Source organism: Camellia sinensis, chromosome 7, assembly GCF_055761805.1.
Source record: "Camellia sinensis isolate YWXY chromosome 7, ASM5576180v1, whole genome shotgun sequence".
In the NCBI taxonomy this organism is placed as follows: domain Eukaryota; kingdom Viridiplantae; phylum Streptophyta; class Magnoliopsida; order Ericales; family Theaceae; genus Camellia; species Camellia sinensis.
In genome coordinates, this window is record NC_138967.1 from 196,420,545 (window position 1) to 196,441,568 (window position 21,024).

The 21,024-nt window shown below is 30.7% G+C and overlaps 1 long non-coding RNA gene across 1 annotated transcript; it reads left to right on the forward strand.

Annotated features, from left to right (window-relative positions):
- Positions 1-16,066: 16,066 nt before the first annotated feature.
- LOC145795556 (uncharacterized) lies at positions 16,067-18,545 on the forward strand. The gene is made up of 2 exons (XR_014336670.1): positions 16,067-16,248; positions 18,330-18,545. It is a non-coding gene; the product is annotated as an uncharacterized LOC145795556 (long non-coding RNA).
- Positions 18,546-21,024: the final 2,479 nt, after the last annotated feature.

Below are 21,024 nucleotides of genomic sequence, written 5' to 3' on the forward strand. Positions count from 1 at the left end.
AAATATTTAATTAATATGACAACCAACCACGACTATTAATAAAAAAATAATGATAATCTATAATAGTAAAATAGAAGAATTAATTTTGTGATTGTATGCAATAAAGTAAAATTTATAGAAGTAATAAAAATAAATAAGTTATACGTGTTATGTAAATTTATTTGTTATTGCGGTTATCAAATATGTGACGAGGGAATTTATTTAGGGCTAAGTTAATCACTAATTAATGTGAAAAGATTAGCATGTATAAATATAATTAAACAAATTAAATACCACACAAATAATTATAGTTAAAGAATAATTATGATTGTATGTGGAAATATATTATTTTGATAATAATAATAAAATAAATATATAGAATGAGAATAATAATAATGTGTAATAGTAAAACAAAATAATTAATATTATGATGATATGCTATAGAATATAATTTAATTTATTTATTAGAGTCAATGTAAAATTTAGATAAAATAATAATAATATACATATGTATAAAAAACAAAAAAAAAATAAAAAAGATAAAAAAATCAACTTGCCTTTATGTAATGTTTAATGCAGGAGATTTCTCAAGATTAGCAAATCAAACCATTTATTTAGCAACAATGATAGAGACCACTAAAAGTGGTGCTCTAAAGCAACCACTAATGATGTGACATCCACTTTTAAAAAAAAACAATAATGATTCATCTCACTAATTTGGGAGCACTAATAGACCATTAATGAGGTGGAAATTCAAAAAAAAAAAAAAACACAAGAGCAAAACATCCTATCATGTGGGACCCACACCACTTTAGATCTATTAGTGCTCCTCTTTTTAGTGGTCTCACTCATTTCTCTAAAAAAAAAGAAAAAAAAAAAGCAGACACAACAACATTGTGGCAGTGGGTGCGACCCATTACCACATAATTAGTGGTGACACTAATTAGTACTCCCACTTATTTTCCTTTATTCAGAGGAGATTTGGAAATTGCCTTGAAGAAATAGAACGGAGCCACCTGTGCCACCTAAACAAATAGGAGAGCTGAGACATCTATATGCGGTCATCATAACGGGATGAGTCGGCACCATGTAGCGTGTATATAAGGAAGTAGGGGGGGCTGTGAAATGGTAAGTGATCAAACGGAGAGAAAAAAAGAAGAGAGAGAGGAGATCAGTAGAAAGAGAGGAGCCGAAAATTAATAAAAATATAAAGGAATTAGTAAGATTCAATGTTAAGATGAGTTATATTATACCTTGAGTCACCATAAATTATTTTACGTATGTTTTAACTTACCATAACATATTTTATGCAAGTTATGTTTTATAAACTATTATAAATTATATAAACATTTCAGTTACGTGATTTAATTTCTGAACCCTATTTGTTAAAATGAAATCTATGGATATGTTTGTTTATAGTTTAAAGAATATTTGACTATAACCTTATAAACAATTATGTTTTGTAAGTACCACCACGGGAGTCCCACGCCTTGGGGGATTTAAATAGCCATAGGCCTTAGGCCGTTTCGTAGTCATCTGTTTGTCATGGATCCATTGACCTCTGTTCTGATTGTCACTTCTGTGACCTCTGTTTTGTTTTGTTTTGTTCTGTACCGTGGTTATGGCTATAACATCTGTATTTTAGTTTCTGCCACTTGAATGATTTATTTATCAAATTGAGTTATGTAAATGTTTTGGTTTAACTAACTACCCATGGTTATTTTGTATTCCCTATACTCATGGCATAATATTTCTCATTCTGCTGTGTGCTTATAACTGTTACCCTTTCAGGTGACGAGATGTAGGGGAAACCCATAACCCCACAAAATAGAACCCGCTCATGGATTGCTGTTGAACCACTTTTTTTTTATCTTTCTTTTTTAGTATTGCTCCCTTTTTGTTTTACTTGGGATCGATCACTGAATAATAATATAACTAGAGCCCTATAGATGTATTTTCTTTTTCTTAAATAGTAAAATGAAGTCAAATTTCTATTTAATTATTTTTATTTCCGCTTGCGCAGTTTAATTTGCTACAAATAAAATAAGTTAGTAAGTTGCGATTCCAACCCTAAGCCCCTGGGGTTGGGTCGTGATAGTTGCTTCCAATTAGGAAGTGTTATTGGCACGATCTCTCGAACGAGAACACTTAAAAAGGAGGATAATTTAGCCGATCTATAACTAATTGGTGGACCTTTCTCATTAAACTTGATTTCGATCCTGCTACTACCATCCACACCATTAGTATTTAATTTGGCGGGGCCTCTTTTTCCTTTAACATTTGTGATCCTTCTGTAAGGACTGCATGTATTTCTGCGAAATGTTGTGACAAGAGGTAGGATGGTACTTGAGAAGACCCTTCACTCAATGTTTGTCTGTGATATGATCTCTTCTTACAGCCTATAGCCACGGTAGCGAACCTATTCCAAGAAAACAATAACTTAGCATTAGGTTTTAAAATTAGTTAGTAAACATAATTGAAAGAAGCAAGATAAACAGAAACACAACATAATTAATAGTATATAAACTGTAAATGCACTGAAGCTACATAAACTCAAAAGAACAAAGACTAGATGTCAAATTAATAAAATGATAGAAGACAATTTGAGGATCATATGTATATTGTCTCAATACAAAGTTTCATTCAATGAGCATATTATTTTGGACTATATCAATGAATATATTGTTTCAGACAATGTAAGATGTTTGGAAGGAGTCAAGAAATTAAAAGGCCTTTTTGTAAAGTTGATTGCCTAAAGTGGAATTAGCTTGAGGAATAGTTCTAGTTTTGTATTTGTATCAAAAATCTGAATTGATGCACACTTTTTACTATTGTGATTCAAATAAAAACACTTATTATTGTGATTCACAATTATGAGATGAAAGTTTCATTCATAATAAAAAAATCCCACAAGAATAATGTGACAATATCATTTTTCTAAATAAAAATCAACTTCATGGGTATTTTATTTTTTTTAAGTCAAAAGGTCCACATTGAACCACTATCTACAAATTTTGTATGATTTTTTTATTTGTATATGTCATTACTCTTATAAAATTGTTATTGTAATAAAATATCATTCTACATGTCTGTTATATATCTATACAATATATATAAAGCACGGATGCAAAGTGAACAGTAGTATCAGCCAAATATGAACAGTATTTTCTGAATAACTGAAAAGTCAATTTTGGCCTTATGCTTTATAACTTTTCTTCTTTGGATGCAAGGGTATTGATGGAAAACTGCCTTCAAAATTTGTTTGCTCGCTTTTTATGAAAATGAAAAGATCCATAAACACACAGCTGTCTCAGAGAACCCCCCTCCCCTCCCCTCTCTCCTCTCCTCTCCTCTATGCTCTTCCCAACGGTGATCTCCCTCCACCGATGACGATGTTCGACCGCCTCCTCTCTCCTCTCTCCTCTCACCGACCACCGATCTCTTTCGCCTTCCTCTCACCTCTGCCCTCTCACCGATCTCTTTATTTTGCCCCTTTACTTATAAAGCCTAAAAGCAAGACCAACAAGACACAAATAACACTTGTGTTCCCTGGAGAAGACGGAGAGAAGAGAGAGAGAGAGAGAGAGAAGAAGTCGAAGGAGACGAAGTAGGAAGACCAGAGTTGTCACACTCCCCTCTCCCATCGTTCAGGTTCGTTTTTCAGAAGTTAGGGTTTTCATACATACAAATCTAATTTTTTTAATTTTTTTTTTTTTTGTGAGTTGTAAAAAAAATTGCAAGGACCAAACCCTAATTTTACCTTTTTTTTTGGGGATGTTTTATACCTAAATCGACTAAAGAGGATGCAATTCAAAATAAAAAGAAAAAAAAAAATTTGTGTAGATTGTTTTTGGGATTTTGCCTAATAAAATTAGGGTTTCTTCATATTTATATCTTTAGGGTTTATATTGTATTTATTCTGGAATTCAATCTTATATGGGTAAAGGGTAAGGGCTAGAGATGCTCGTCGTTGTTTTTTCTTCTGCAAGGTTGTGGGGAGCAAAAAATTCTATTCATATTATGCTGTTATGTTAATTGTTGTTTCTCTGGTTCGACCTTTTTATATGTTTTTAAATTTATTCGTATTAGTTTGTAGGTATTTATAATAAATACTCATGATGTGAAGGTAATGTTTAGAGTTGTAATACTTATCTATGATTTTAGTTTTTGTGCTATTATCGTGCTTGATATATTTCTTTAGTTGGTTTTTGCTTTTCTTGGTGAGTATAATATTTTTAACTTACAAGGGTTGTCTTTTTTATCTTTTCATTTATGTTATCTATATACTTATGAAATCTATCAATTTTTTAAGACTTTATAGTGGTAAATTTATGACATTTATGATTTATATTCAATGTTTATTAATACTAAGTTTTATTACTAAACACATTTGAGTCAAAACTAAGTATTTTACTCATTAAATGCTTTATGATATTAATAGAAATATAAAACCTTCCAATTGCAATATTAGTCATAGAAAGGTTAAAAAAATGCACAAGCTTTGCTTTCTCATTTTTAGTTCTCTAAACCTGAAAGAGAGAGTCATATGTGTGAAAAATGATAATCAATCCTCCCTGTAGAGAGTTTTGAATATAATATGTTTTTCACAAAATTTTAGATTATACTTTGATTACATTGGGGAAATATAAAAAAAATCCTTGAAAGTTATGGCTTTTCTTTATTTTTATTTTTATTTTTATTTTCCTACAAGGTACTAGCCCACCATCTTCGGAATTTATTATTTTTTAAACCATAAGCACATCACTTAACCTTGATTTTTCCAATCGTAAATTGATATATATACTTCCACTTTCCCATCCCCAAATCGATTTTTACACAAAAAAAATAATAATAAATAAATAAATAAAAATTATGCCTATATGTTATACTCATGACATTAATGGTTTTGTATTATATTTTTGATCTACAAATACTCCATGAAAAGATTAAATATGTCTTGGTAAAGTTTTTCGGTATCTGCAGACTAGCCCAACTACATAATTGTAGACATGAATAACTAACTAATAATATTTTTGTATTTTCATCGATTTTATGGTGCAGGCAAGGCATGTAGAACATGCGATGCTATTTTGATCCAGAAATTGACATAGAGGAATTCTTCAGGTTAGGTGTTGAAACTATAATTTTGAGTCTGGTACATATCATTTGGATTCATTCGCAAAAATTTATGTTATAACTTTTGACAGATTTTTTAGCTATTGTTTGGATTCATTTGGAAAAAAATTTAAGTTGCAACTTTTCACAGATTTTTTAACTATCATTTGGTTGTGTCGTGACATTCAAAATCAATCAAGAATTTTTTTCTCTTTGGTTGCCATGTGAGAAATTTCTGTTTAGTTGAACCCTCATGTTGTTCCTTTTGTTGGTGTGTTGTCGTATGCTTAGGAGTAATTACTAAACATTGGATTTGGAATCTCTATTTGAAGCTCACTCTCACGTGAATTAGACAATTCTTGACTTGGTTTGGGAAAGGAAAAAAAACATCTCAACTAATGATCTAACTAACATACAACATAATTTGGAAATAAAAAAAAAATACATTTCCATGCTTCAAATGAAAAGAGATCTGTTAAAATCTATCCTAAATTTGTTATTATTATTAGTATTATTATTTTTCTTCATGGTTGGATACATAGTTATTGCCATTGCAGGAACTACTATTCATCTTCAAGTGAAGGAAGATAATAGATTTTACGCAAAATTTGCAAAATTTGATTGATTCTTCGTTCTTGGTTATGTGAAGATAAAATGTTCTTTTATTATTTTTTTTATACCCATGTATACTTTTGGGTTTTTGTTTTTTATTCTTCTATTCCTTTTGGAGCGTTATTTAATTGTTCCTCATTGGTTTTCAACATTTGCTGGGCAGAAGAGACCTTGTTGGGTTGGATTTAGCTCAGCATGTGTCATCTTTGTATATTTTCTTTGTTATTTGTTCTTTATTATTTTTCTCACTGCTTTTCTTTTTATTTTATTTTGGATATTGTTTCATCAATACACTGGTAGAGATAAAATTATACACAAGATTCATACCCAAATCTACTATTCTATAATCTTTTGGCTGTACTCATGTTTTGAGGTTGTAAATGTAATAGAAAACTTGATCAAGTTCGTAGAAATTCCCTTATAAGTAATGATATTTGCACACCTTTTTAATGTTTTTATTTCCATTGTAGATCACAAGGTTAGTATTTTTTTTTGTTATTTTTTTGGAACTCTAGAAATTACAATAAGTGTAGGAACCCATAAATCAAATACAAAATCAAACATAGAATACATGTTTTAACATGACTTTACAAGGTGTGGCCATACCTAAAAAAATTTGTTGCTTAATATATTTTGTGTCCAATACTATATTTGGTTTTTATGTTCTTAGATTCATTATTAAAAGATAGGTGATGGGTATGGCCCTGGTGAAATAGTGTTAGTGTGGGTGTGGGTGTGTATAATATCGCATGGGGGCAAAATTTTCATCATGAAAGGTATAGTTGACCTTTTACTCTTTGCCTTTGGGCTTCGGTTGAAATCTTGATAATAATAGTGCATTTGATTTGATTTGTACTACAATAGAAGCAGCTTTTAATAACATGTGTTCACATCATTTTTCCCCCAAAACGCTTTAATTTATTAACGTCCATAGCATTTTTTTTTCAAAAGCTATCAAAAATTATAATTAATAGAAATATTTTCTTTTTAACTTGTTAACCCAACATATTTTCCCATTTTTAAAAAAATAATGTGAAAACTTCTCCCACACGACAATCTCTGTCAATTTCAAATCTTCAAATATTTCTCCCTCTATCTTTCACGATTTGCTAGGATTGCTCTCCCCAAGTCTTCTATGGTTCCATTTTTATTTTTCTTCAATTCAAAAGGTTTGTTTATTCTTTTTGCCTTTTTTTTCATATAATATTTACGTGTATCAAGATTGACCTTTACTCTCTTGTTTGTTGTTTCTATGTTTACCGCCTCCCTATTTGGTGAAGAAACATTGCCATATTGTTGCGTATTTCATGGTTGAAGGGTCATTTCATTATCTTGTGTGGAGAATCCTCAGCTCACTAGGTTTGAGTTGTTATGTTTGAAAAAATTTCCTTCTCAAGACCTGCATTTCAATTCTCTTCCATTACAATGTAAAATTGATTTTTTTTATTTTTTTATTTTTTTATTTTTCATTTTTTGAAGGTATTCTATGGCTTAATATTGATTTCTTCTGTATTGTTATGCATGAGGTATTAAGATACACTGGCCCATGTTTGCAAACTATGTTTGATTTCCTCCAATTTGTTTTAATATCATTAAAAGTAGCTGATCATTGTGAACCACATGCCACTGCCACTATTTTTCCTAGATTACAAAAAAAGTGATTCATTAGGGCTCTAATTTGATGATGCTAAATTTTTGTAAAGAATTTTGTAAAGTATTTTGATGAAATGTTATGGCAACACTTGATAATCTAAATGTCATTGGAATTGTGCATCTATTTCTTTGACAATTGTGTAGGTTCTAATTAGAAATTTCATTATTTATTGTTTTATTTCATTTCTACGTACACATCCTATTGACTCTGGCAATTAGATTTTGTTACACTTGGAGGCCTTCATTATCAATTCTTCAATTGCTAGATTTTAAGAGTTCTATTTAATCATGACAAGTTATCAGGAAGTTTATGTTTTAGAATTTTGAATTGTAGCAATTGACTTGAAGTGAGATAGTGTCTGCTTCCCACACTTGAATATGCTTTAGTAATTACATGATTATTATTATTACTATTATTATTAAAATAAAAATGTTGCTGCTTCTAATAGATCTATATCAATGTTAGTTTTCAAAAACCATTTAGCTCCTTTACTACTTAGTTGTATCCAAAATGTGAAATCAAAAATCACATTGACATTGGTAGAGGATTAAAAGAGATTGAATATATTTCCATCAAACCTTTTGATTTGGATATTATTTTTATGAATTGGTAATACCAGAAACAAGCTACATTGCGGTATTATGATGATAGACAAAGATTGGGTGCATCTTAATTGAAAACACTTTTTTCTTTTCTTTTCTTTTTTGTGTTTTTTTCTTGTAAATTGGTTGAGCCACACAATTACATGGCAACCATACGAAATTTTGTGAATGTGGCTACAAGAATGCAGAGTATCCTTACCAGATTCTATGTATTTGCAAAGATTGTCAACATTCATTTCACCATTTTGTTGAATTTGTTTGAGCACGAGGTTATTAAGGGAATGGTTCTTAGTACATAAATATATTAAGAATGAACAGGTAAATTCACGGCTTGGGAATTTATGAGCTTCCTTTCCTATTAACACCTTTTGATTCAAAGTTTTTCATTGACTTTGTTACTTTGTTTTCTGCTTGACTAACAATATTCATTTCCTGTTTACTGATTAATCATTAGTTTTGAAATCATTAGTTTTGAAATTACTAATCCTATTGATTGTTGAATTATATTGGGTGTGAGATTCAGATCATCTCCATTACATAGTTGTAATGGAAGATTTCCAATCCCTATGTCTAACCCCTTTATATTGTCTAGGGATTTAATTTACTTTCTGCAGTTGATGCCTTTGGAAAGAAGTGGAGACTAAACTTATTAGATAAGAAAGCTTGAAGAATGGAAAGTTTGTAGATGAAAAAATGGTGCATTTGAATGAATTGGTTATTTTCTATAGTACATGGTTACATTGTCTTTAGCATTGTTTATAAGTTGTGTTATGTGGATAATGGAGATTATAAATCCAGCACACTTCTATTTATAGATTGTCGATAAGCATTTCTTTTTGTAAGTTTTGTTTTAATCTTCTTTTCAAGTAGTTTTAGCCTATTTGTATGAATTATTTTCCCAGTGTTCATTCTTCTATGACACTCGGCTATCTACATTTTCCAAGTAGGTTTATATCTATGCATCCATCTTTCCTGATTTCTGTAAATTAAAATTTTCTTGTAATGGGCACCAATAAACGCCAATAATGGGCATTTGTTAGCATGCCTTGCACGCGGCCAATTCACTAGTACAAATTTTGTTTATCAATCATTGCTATTAGGCAAAGCTACTTAAGGTAAAAAACAATTTTACTTTTCTTGGTTAATTTGATTTACGTTTTTTAAGTTTACATACTCAATAATTAGATTCTCATAAATATGAAACCGAACAACTTTCAAAGTAGTTTTTTTCAAATTTCATAGTTGTATCTAAACACGTTGCAAAGCCTCCCAATCAAAGAAAACGTTCATATAAATCAAATCAAAATTCAATTTTTCAAAACCCACTTTTTAAACAAGAAATTAAGATACTCAATTTCTTTTAACATTCATTAATATTATTTCAATCCAAAGAACTACATTAATAACATAGCCTTGAATTCCGGTCTGAGATATGGAATTATATTTTACCCATTTCTATATATATTTATAGATAGATGGACAAACACATACAAGCAAAATCAACCCAACCATATATATAAACACACAAGGAAAATTAATCTCTTTGGAGTCATGCCCATGTAATAAATAAATTATGAGAGGGTAATTTATATGAAAATTGGGCTGGGCTGGGCCGTTATGGGCCTCAGTACGAAGGGCTGAGTAAAAAGGACATAAAGTTACTCCGGTCTTGAAGAGGTTTAAGGTTACTCCGATCCCAAGGAGGTTAGCTCGGCTACCATACTAAAACTTATACCGGTTATGGCGCAGTATGGTTAGCTCGGTCTAAACCTTGCTAAAAGTTAGCTCGGTTTAGACTTACCACGGTTTGTACAGGAGGAACTGAGGTAAGGGCAGTAAAAGGACGAACCGAACTAAGGATAGTTCGGTCTGCTCTACGGCTAAGCATTGCCATGCGTACCTCGATTGGAGTCCAACCATGGTAAAATTATCTCACTTGGTTTAAACAGTGAAGGGGTGTAGAAGGATAAGCGTTATCTTTCAGGAATATGAATCCTAGGAGGACTCTACATGGAGGAGTAAGAGTCCTACTTGGATTGTGCCACACGGAACCTATAAAAGCTCACAAACATCACCTATGGAGAGGTAACACACAACTTTGATTCCTGGATATACAGAGCTTTTGTCTTCTTGTCTATTTTACTGACTTAGGCATCGGAGAGGTTTCCGGCACACACCCGCCGGCTAGCTCACGTTTGTGTTTTCAGGGAGTAAAGCGACAACGTTTGGAGGAGCGCAGACTTGATCAACAGGATTATACGAGAAGGTTTATTTTTTTCCCGTAAAAATTATAAACAGGAAATAACATGCATGCATCAAAGCATTCCAAGAAAATCATGGAAAATTAACTACAAAATGTTCCCAGAAAGTTCTCCTCTCTGTTGTATATGAGATTGATTAATTATTTTAGAGTCATTCAAATAAGAACAAATAGAAACTATAATCTACTGATATTGTATATATAATTGATTAGTAGAATTTTAAGAAAGAGATCATTACCTTTAAAATGTATCAAATAACTATACTATGAAAAGCATCAGAACTTTTTACAAAACAAGAAGCAGAGTCCTGGTATTACTCTTGTTAATGACTTTGTTGTGGGTTTGTTGTGAATTGAAAAGTGGGATATGTTTAGTTCCAAAATTTTCAGTCTTTTTATTTTAATCAGAAAAATGTTAGGGACTCAAATGTTTTATTATATGTCTCATATAGGTGTAGGACCCACACTATATGAGTTCCATGCCATCAAATGTTTTTTCATATATGACCCACACTATATGAGTTTCATGCCATATAGATCTCATACTCATACGAGACATTTAGTAGAATATTTAGGATCTTTAACATTACTCTTTTAATAATATTTGTGATAACATTTGAATTTCATTTATAACATTTATCCAATGTGCTTAAAATCATAACTCATTTAATCTTTCACAACGTTTTTGAAAAAGCTATTAAACTTAGAAATGTTATGAAAAGTATAATGTTGTCAGCCAGTATTAATTTACTTCAAAAATGCCACAAATGCATAATATGTCATAGCATTTTTAAAAGAATGCTATAAAAAAATTGTCAAGAAAAGCACTTCTTGTTTTCCTATATACTTTCCCTCATCCAACATCTTTTTTACCGACATCCCAGCCATCCCGAACCAACTTCGCCTATCTGTAGTCCATTCGTTATCTTTATTATGGGATATTTTAGAAATGTGATTAAAAATTGATTTTTTAATTTTTTTTTTGATTTTTTTATATTTTAATGAGTAAAAAAAATGAGAGGTAATGTGATTTAAAATAAGTTAAAAGTCAAAAGTCAAAAGTTAGCTTTTAACTATGTTGCTAAAATAGCCTTACGGGGTGTTTGGCATTCGCTATTTTTTCACTTTTTAGACCAAAATTTACAAAAAAATAAAATAGTTTAAAATAATCAATAAGACAAAATATCACATCAAACTCATAATTATTTTACTTTTTCTCTTACAAACATCATATCCAGCTAAAAAAAAATCAAACTATCTTCCTAAACACAAAAATTTTAACCTACTAAAATATCAATTTTCTAAACACCCACTGCATATCATATTGCTACAATCATGAGAATGATCGCATGTTATGAGTGATAAATCACCATCACGGTAAGGAAGAGAGATTGTAATCGGCGATGATAAATATTAGGAGAGTGAGATCAAGATGAAAGATAAAGAGATTGAGCAAAATATATATATATACACATTTTGTTTGGTTTCAGTTTTCATAATTTACTTTTTACAATTTTTTTTTTCTTTTTCTGTATTTTTTTGTTTTTATTGATTTTTTTAATTTTTAAACACACGTAACATAAATACACTTAAAAAGTATAATATTTGTGAAAAAAATATTTTAAAAATTTACTAAATATAAAAAATATAATTAAAAAAATATAAAAATGTAATATATTTTTCGTATTTTTGTGTATTTATTAATTTTTTAAAATATTTTTTCACAAATATTTTACTATTTAGACACATATAAGTAAGGTGCATCTAAAAAATTAAAAAAATTACTTAAAATTTAAAAATATTTACTAAAAATAAAAAATAAAAATAAATAATTTTTAAAAAATTGAATTTAAAAAACTAAAACCAAACATACTGATAGAATTTCAGGATTGAGTGAGTGGTGTGAAAAGTGGGCTAGTATCAAGGCGAGGATGAGGAAAGGAGGTTGAGTTGAACGAAAGGGTTTTGGAAAAGGATTTGAGAGCCGTGGGTGTCGCGGAGGTGGCAATAGAGAAGGACGTAAGGTGTGAGAGGCCAAAAGAGTTGAGAAATAATTGGAGGCGGTAGTGTTGACGGTTGAAAAGGGTTGGGAATGGAAAAAATGATCAACGAAGAGCTGCAAATGATGGAATAAATGTAGAGAGGGCAAAAAATTATGAGGGTGGGGTTGGTTGTTGCTGGTAAAGGCGAAAGAGTAGGGATGAAGAGGGTATATAAAGGTTTCGTTTGTTTTCTAAGGTAGAATGGAGGGGATTGGCAGTGAGGGGATTAATAATTAGGGGATTGTTAGTGAGAGGATTGATAATGAGAGGATTAAGTAAAATTGTGTTTATTTTGATGATAGTTGTTAGTGTGAGAATTGTTAAATTATTTTCATTTAAAATAAATATAAAATAATAAAACAAATAAAAAAATACAAAAAACATTAAACATTAAACATTAATGTTTTAAAAAAAATGCCCAACATGTAAAAAATTTTAAAAAAATAAAAATGAAATAAAATAATTTCAAAAAAAATAAAATAAATAAAATAATGATTTTTACTTAACAAAAAATACAAAAAATTAAACATTAATGTTTTAAAAAAAAATGCCCGACATATAAAAAATAAAATAAAAAATAAATAAAAATAAAAAATTTCTAATCCGCCAGACTATTTTTCTAATATCAAGTCCTACAGGCCTATCATAATCCCCTCCCCAAGGGGATTCGTAGTCCGGAGGGGATTACGAATCCCCTCTCTATCTCTCAAAATAAACATGATATTAGTGGGTTCTACCTCACTATAACCCAAAACAAACGGGGCCAAAGGGAAGATAAAATGGTTAGGGCAAATATATATTGGGTGAAAATGCAATTAAATTTTTTTCCCTACCATTCTTGCAATTATTTTGCGTTTATTCAATGTTTCTACAATTTTTTAATAAATAAATAAAAAAAAACAACTAAATTTAATCTATGGTCTATTTGAAAATTGATTATTTTAATTAATTTTTAATTTTTTTATAAAAAAATTATATAAAAAAATATATATATATATAATAACTTATAGCGATTTTAGATTTTTTTTAGTTATAATACCCACTCAACTTATAGCAATGCAACGTCACATATTCGACTCCCAACACGCCTAATTAGAGATGAGTTTTCTCTATATTTTATTTTTGAGAGTTTAAATAAATAAATTAATATGTTAAAAAATTCACAAAAATAATATTAAAATTAACGCTTTAAACGACTTTCAACTATCAACGGTCAAAATCAGCATGCGTTGTATGGCTTTCTGATTCCGCAAGAGTAAAAGATCCAGCAGACTTAAAAATTAAAGGGCAAATTACCAGCAAAGGCCACAAGGGTCGTGGCATTGTGGTAAGGGTTTGAGGTTTAAATTTTAATGTCATAAGTTCAATTCTTTCTTTGAGTCAATTTTTTGGGCGAAACACTGTTGGTTAAAAATGCCTAATCAGCTACTTGGTTTGGTGTGGGTTTAATGCTCTCTGCTGTACGAGTCCGGGTTTAATGCTCTCTGCTGTACGAGTCCTGACTTAATCGAAACTTGCCTTGGGAGGTCGGGACAAGCTTCCAGGTTATAGTCTCTTATTCGGAACGGACAACAGGACACTCTCTGCTGTACGAGTCCGGGTTTAATGCTCTCTGCTGTACGAGTCCTGACTTAATCGAAACTTGCCTTGGGAGGTCGGGACAAGCTTCCAGGTTATAGTCTCTTATTCGGAACGGACAACAGGACACCCTAGTGATCTCCTCATGGGGCGCTGCCTTGGACCTGCGAGAGGGTGGAAGGATTTTCCTGTAACAAAAAAAAAATCCAAGATTTTGCGTGTTTTTTAAATTAAATTTCAATAATTCAATTATATCAATTTAAATTTTGAATTTTAAATTTTAACACGATTTAAACCCTCTGCCTATATCAGTTAAACCATTTAATAGAATCTTTTTACATAATACACGTGGTATGTTTTTACTTGATGCTTTAAATTAGGCCAAGTTTGGCAATCCTAAAAAAAGTCAAAAAATTAAAAAATTACTCAAAAAGTTAAAAAGTTATCACTATTCACCAAAAAAAATATTAAAAAATTATTTTCCCACACATCATACAACTCAATCATGATGAAAAGTCAAAGGGGTTGTGCAGCGTTTGTCCCAAGTATTAGACAATTTGGGGTAATTTCCACACACTGCTGTTCGGCCTATGGAGGCCTATAACGGGTCCCATTTTGATAATCTGAACCGTTCAATATGTAGAACTCGTCGAGTACTATATGCCTATAAAAAATCACTTTGATCGGATATCGATAACTACATGATCAAATCAGTTTTGTATGAAAAAAGGGATGGTGTTATAATTAACGATTGAAAAACAAAACAAATCTGATCAAATAGCTATCGATATCCGATCAACGTGATTTTTATAGGCATATAGTGCTCGACGATTTCTACACATTGAATGGTTCAGATTATTAAAATAGGACCCGTGATGGCCCTCACGGGCCGAACAAAACAGTCCACTACAATGCCCGAAAAGTACCCAATAATTTCTTACCAAGAATTCAGCTGGCAAATTGTACAGTTGTCATTCACTCATCTCTCATCTTCTCCTACACACTTCTTTATACAATTTTTTAATACAAATTTTTCCATAAAAAGTCCAAAAGTTAACCCAAACATCCATTTTTTTCCCTCAACTTTTTAGTCCAAAAAGACAAAAAGTATACTTATTTAGAATACTCCAAACAACCCCTTAATATTATTTCTAATTTTAAGTTTGACCAAATCATATTAAAATTCTACTTATCAACATATCATAACCATCCATTTTCTATATTACCACAGTGTGAACCATGCCAGATCAATTCTCTTTATCTTTTCATCATTTCGTAGCTCACAATTTCCATGGACGACCAATAATTCTTCGGCCACTCTTCAACATCTCCCATCTTCGTCACAGCAATTTTACAGAGCTGACTAGCCCAGTCCCCATGCCAACTCCTATCTCCATCTCCAACACCATCCATTTTTGTCTCTCACTTTCCTAGCATCACTGCCCATCCCCTTTGCCCCATTCCCCAATGTTGCCCATCATCTTCATCTTCATTTTCATCTCCCTCCCGTAACACCCTCAATATATGTTCTTTTGTTAATTTATGTTTATAACAGCTTACACTCTCAATATATGTTATTCTCTCTCTCTCTCTCTCTCTCTCTCTCTCTCTCTCTCTCTCTCTCTCTCTCTCTCTCTTTTTATTTCACCATTCACTACAACAAAAGTAACTTATAGTGACGAAAACTAGTGAAGAAAATAAACTTTGTCATTAAATAAGAATAATCCGTGAGGAATTATAAATTTCGTCACATATAATAAAAAAAATAAAAATAATAGGTGACAAAATTTATTTTCGTCAATAAATACTTCGTTTTAGGTGAGGAAAAATTAAGTTTCGTCACCGAAGATTTTCGCATTAATATTTTTGGGTGGCGCCAAACTTTTCTAACTTTCGATGAGAAAATAATTTTGTCACCAATTATAAAATTATTAATGAGGAATATATTTTCGTCACTAATGATTTTTAATATTTTGAGGCCATTAGGTGAGGAATATATTTTCGTCATCAATAATTTTTAATATTTTTAGACTTTTTGGTGGGGAAATAATTTTGTCACCAATTATAAAATTATTAATGAGAAATATATTTTCGTCACTAATCATTTTTAATATTTTAAGACTTTTGGTGAGGAAATAATTTTGTCACCAATTTTAAAAGGATAATTTTGAGATATTGAGTGGTAATGCAAAAAATATAAGCTACTAGTTTTCCAAAAAATTGCCTCAAATGACGCCGTTTTGATATTTCATTTTTCCCTTTAACTTTTTTCCCTCTCTCCCATTTGTTGAGAAAGCCCTAACCCGTCAAGAGAGAGAGGCGAATAGAGAGGAGAGCAAGGCGAACTCGAACGCAGAGAAGGGCGGGTGACGGCGACTCTGGCAACTGCGGCGAGGTGAGGTGGTGGTGAGGTCTTTTCCATCTTCATTCGTTCTTATACATGTATATATGATTTCTTGAGTTTGACTTCGTTGATTTCTTAAATGGATTTGATTTAAGTGGTTCAATTTTTGGGGTTTTATGGGTTTGATGTCATAAATGGGTTTGATTTGAGTGATTTGATTCCTTTCCCCCTTTTTTCCTTTCTCTCTTATCAATTTCCAAGACTTAATCAGTTTCAAAGAACAGAGCAGAACCCTAATCCATTGAGATTGTGTATGTATTTGCATGTATAACTTGCCATTGATTGTGTATGTATTCGCATGTATTCTGGTTATTTGAATTGAAATTTGATACTATGATTGTTAAACACACTGAATTCTTAACAAAAAAAGGGGAAATTTTATTTGACAATCAGAATCTTTAGTTGAATTGAAGCACCAGCTGGATCTTGTTTAATGAAGTTTTTGTTGGTTAAAGTATAAAACATGGAGTAAAATACATGCACAAGATCAATTGTGTAACGGGGCACTAATTGGGAAGTGGTGGTCTCTGTTTCTGTATCGAATGTGAAATGCATGAAATAATATCTAGTAGGCTCACATAAACATCTTCGTGTTCATTAGTATATTTTGTCAACCCCCTCTCCAATACTTGTGAAGGTTTTCATTATATTCCATGTAACCAAGTCATATTCATTTTAGAGCAAATCATAGCATTCAACTTTAGCATCTCATTTCTAAATTATGGAGCAATTAAGACAGTTAAATACTCATACAAAGATTATGCTTAGGAGATTTCTTTTGCAAGGGAGCACTTCAGTGGCACTTAATAAAGAAGATAAAAAAGCATCTTCTTTTGTTTTCTAAGTTGGCCTGAGCCATATCGAAGAACAAAACAACAATTTTTTGTTTAGTCAATCAGATTTGATTCATGTTGTTTGTCTAGAAACTATTTTATTTAACTTTTTGTTCTTTTTCTTTTTCTTCTTTGGTGTTGTGGGTGAGAATGTTTGATGAGAAAAAATATAGTTTTGGGTTGACCCGTTAGAATCCTCTGTTTGTTTGTTACTCTAATTCTTGTATTAGGGTTGTTGGGTTTTGATAAGATCATTTTTGTGCTAATATTTGACTGGATTAAGTTCATCAATTTCTAGTTTCGGATGGAATTTAGGGCATTTCTTGCATTTGTTGATGCTTTGATATTATCTTTCTCAAGTTCATATATTGCCAATAAGGTGTCAATTAAAGATATAGAATTCAATCACTTGTTAAGGAATAATAGCAGTGATTTGCATCCTTGCTATCCCTTATAGCTGTTAATTAGGTAATGTGTCAAAGTAATGGAGTGACAGCTTCTTGTAAGTTCCATCTCCAGCTATTTTCAGTTTGTGTCCTTCTTGTTTCTGTATAACTACATGTACATTTCATGTTTAACAGTCCTTAAAATTTATTTTTTGGTAGTTTATTATATCTGTGTGTCTTACCCTTCTAATTTTTTATTTTTTAAGTTGATTCTACTATCATCATTCTTATTTAACTTGCTAGTTGAAGAAAAAAAAAATCAAACAATCTCTAATGGGGGCCAATTGCCAGAGTGGCCAACTGCTAGATAATTTTATTTTATGATTCAATGAATTTGGCCTTTGTGGGACGATGACTTTTTCCACTATGTTTGCAGGGATAGGCCTATTTAGTTGAGGTTTTGGTTATTGTGTGTGTACAACCTATGTTTAAAGATTAGAAGCTCTTCTAAGTCAGTTCAGAAACCTATGTCTCTGCCTTTTCTTTCCTTTCTCTCATTTTACTAGTAGATCAGAAACTTTCCAATTTTCAAGTTCATTGAACCATTTTATATGACAATAAAAGTCATCATATTGCTTAATTGTTTATAATTTTGGCAGGTTCATAGGTGTTCATATAACTTGTTGGAACTTGCCCTCCCAATTAAATTAGCTGTTGTTTTGTGATTTACGATAGATGAAAGTCAAATTTAAAAAAAAAAATGCATTTCTGCTAAATTGGTTTATAAAATAAAATTATTTATATATGAGTTTAGATGTAATTGATAATATATTAATGGTTTTATTTTTTTATTCTTTTTTGCAGATTGATTTTTGATGACATTTGGAAGCATACTTGCAAATCAATATCAAGTGTTAAATTTTTTTCTTTTCTTTTTTGTGGACTGATACTAGTTCTACTTGTAAATCAAGATCAAGTGTTGATTTTTTTTGTGGACTGATATATAGTTAATTTTGGGATTAGTTGTGATGGTCTTTTTGTTATACTTAATGGATTATTATTAAATTTGTTTGATGGATATATTTTGGTTTTATAATATAAATTGTTTAGTGAATTATTTTGTTGAGTGGTGTATAGTAGCTTGTAGATTTTTTAGTACATTTTGCAGGCTATCGAGATATGGGTAGGGATATTTGTGAAATAAAAATTTAAATTGAAATGTAAATATTTTTTTGTTGCAAAATTTATCGCTGCATGATTTTGTAGTTTGGTGACTAAAAATTTTGTCATGTATACATCTTATTGCCACGAAATATATTTTGTCACCCATGATCAACATATGTGACAAATTTTTTCGTCAACCAAAGTTATATATACGGTACTGAGTAATTATTTGGTGACGAAAACGAGGATTTTTTGTGAGAAAATGTTATCTAGTTGGTGACAAAAGTTTTCGTCACTAAAGTAATTTTACTAGTGACGAAATTATTTTTCCTCACGATGATTTTTAGTGACAAACATTCAATGACAAAACCAATGACGAAAATATTTCCTCACAAATATCTGTAGTGACGAAATTAGTTCTTTGGGGACAAAAAAATTTCGTCATTCAAGACCCAATTTGTTGTAGTGATTGTTGGGAGGGGGTTCTCCATTGTTAGGGCTAGCTGACGCTACACAATAAATCAGCTCAGCCAAAGCTTATCTATAACAGTTTATCTCTTTGAAAATCGGGGAGGGTAGACAGTGTGTATCAGTGTGTATAATTGTAAAAACTATAGCACAGAACAAATAATTGTAGTTTTTCCTTTAACTATTTTTGTCTTTTTGTATTTACTTTTATAGAAGACTTTTCATAAAGCCGGAGAAAATTTTGACTTTATTCAACCAAATGAAGTTAAAAATGATACTAACATTGGAAGTACCTCCAATCCTACACCTGAGCCAATAATATATAGAAAAGATAATAATCATAAGTATCCAATAGCTCAAAATGGTACTTATTTAGATTTTGTCTCATGTTCCATTTAAGGATCAATCATAATCAATAAATGATTGGGCACAATCCTTGTCCATCATTATTACCAATTATAAAAATAGTTGGTCAAAGGAAAATTTTCTTGATTATATTGCAGGAACTCTCCAGGGAGATGTGTTGCAATGGTTAAGACAGTGGGAAAAATCTGAAATTGAAAAAAGTCAAAAAACGGCTTTGTTAACAAATTTTCTCACACTTGACACAATTTTAGCTGAATTTGCAAAAATCATAAAAGAAAATTTATGTGGTTTTACAGGAGATTCTAATTTGCAAGCAGATGCAAATCATATTTTGACTAAATTAAAATTATGTAATATTTGTCTTTTTGAAGACTATGTTCAAACTTTTAAAAAATATTATTATCTTATTGATCCACCAGCAAATCAGCCCTGGTTAGATCAATTTTTTCATAAACTCCCTAATCCATGGGATGAGTTATGTATTAAAACATATCCTGATTTTCTCAAAAAAAATGGGGGAAGGAAGAATATGATAATCTTGGTTTTCGCATTAATTATGTTCTAAGACTGATAGCAGATAGCAAAGGCTAAAAACAAATAAAAAATCAAATTTCCAAATCACAATACGGTCAAAAATGTTGTGATGAAATTTTAAAAGAAAACTGAAAAATTGGTTGTAATACATTTCTTAAAAGAAAAGGATTTTCCAAAAAACGTAGAAAATATAAATGGAAATCTTGGAAAAAGAACAAAACTTTTTCAAAAAAAAAAAGTATATTCGAAAAAAGAAACCAACAAGTGTTTCAAAAAAGAAAACTTGAAAATGTTACATTTGTAATGAAGAAGGTCGCTATGCACCAGAATGCCCAAAAAGAGAAAAAAGTGCAAAGAAAATGATCAAAGTCCTTAAAGAACAAGATTTTGAAATAATATATAGAGAAGAAATTTCTGATGAAGAATAAATCTTATATGAAATTTCTAGTGATGAAGAAAGTTCAGATAAAGAACTAATCTTCATGGTGACTAATAACAGTCAAGAAATATCTCAAGAAGTAGATAATATATCTCAAGAAGTAGATAATGTATCTCAAGAAGAATTACAGGCAATTCGACTTGGAGATGTAATCGGAGAAGAAAAAACTTTTACCGACGAAGAATTAGCAAAATTTGAAAAAATGCAAGAAGTTGCTGTTCTAGAAATTTACAAACTTTCAAAATTCAACTTTTTTTCAGCAAGAGTGTTTGAACAATACAGTGGTAACACTCAAGCAAAATAGTCAGAATAAGGAAATATTGATATTCCTTTTTTTGATAAGAAAAAGGTTGCAAGATGGAAAAAGAGATATCCTGAAATTCAATATATTCATATTGGATTAATTCAAGTAACCATAACAACCTTATTCGCCAAGGGATAGATACTCCTATCTTGGCAGTAATTTTTGATAAAAGATTTTCCGACCCAATGAAAGTAATCATTGGAGGAATTCAGTCTAATTTGGCTAATGGAGTAGTTTGGTTTAATGTTAGACCAAATTTCTTTATTTCCATAAATGATCATAAT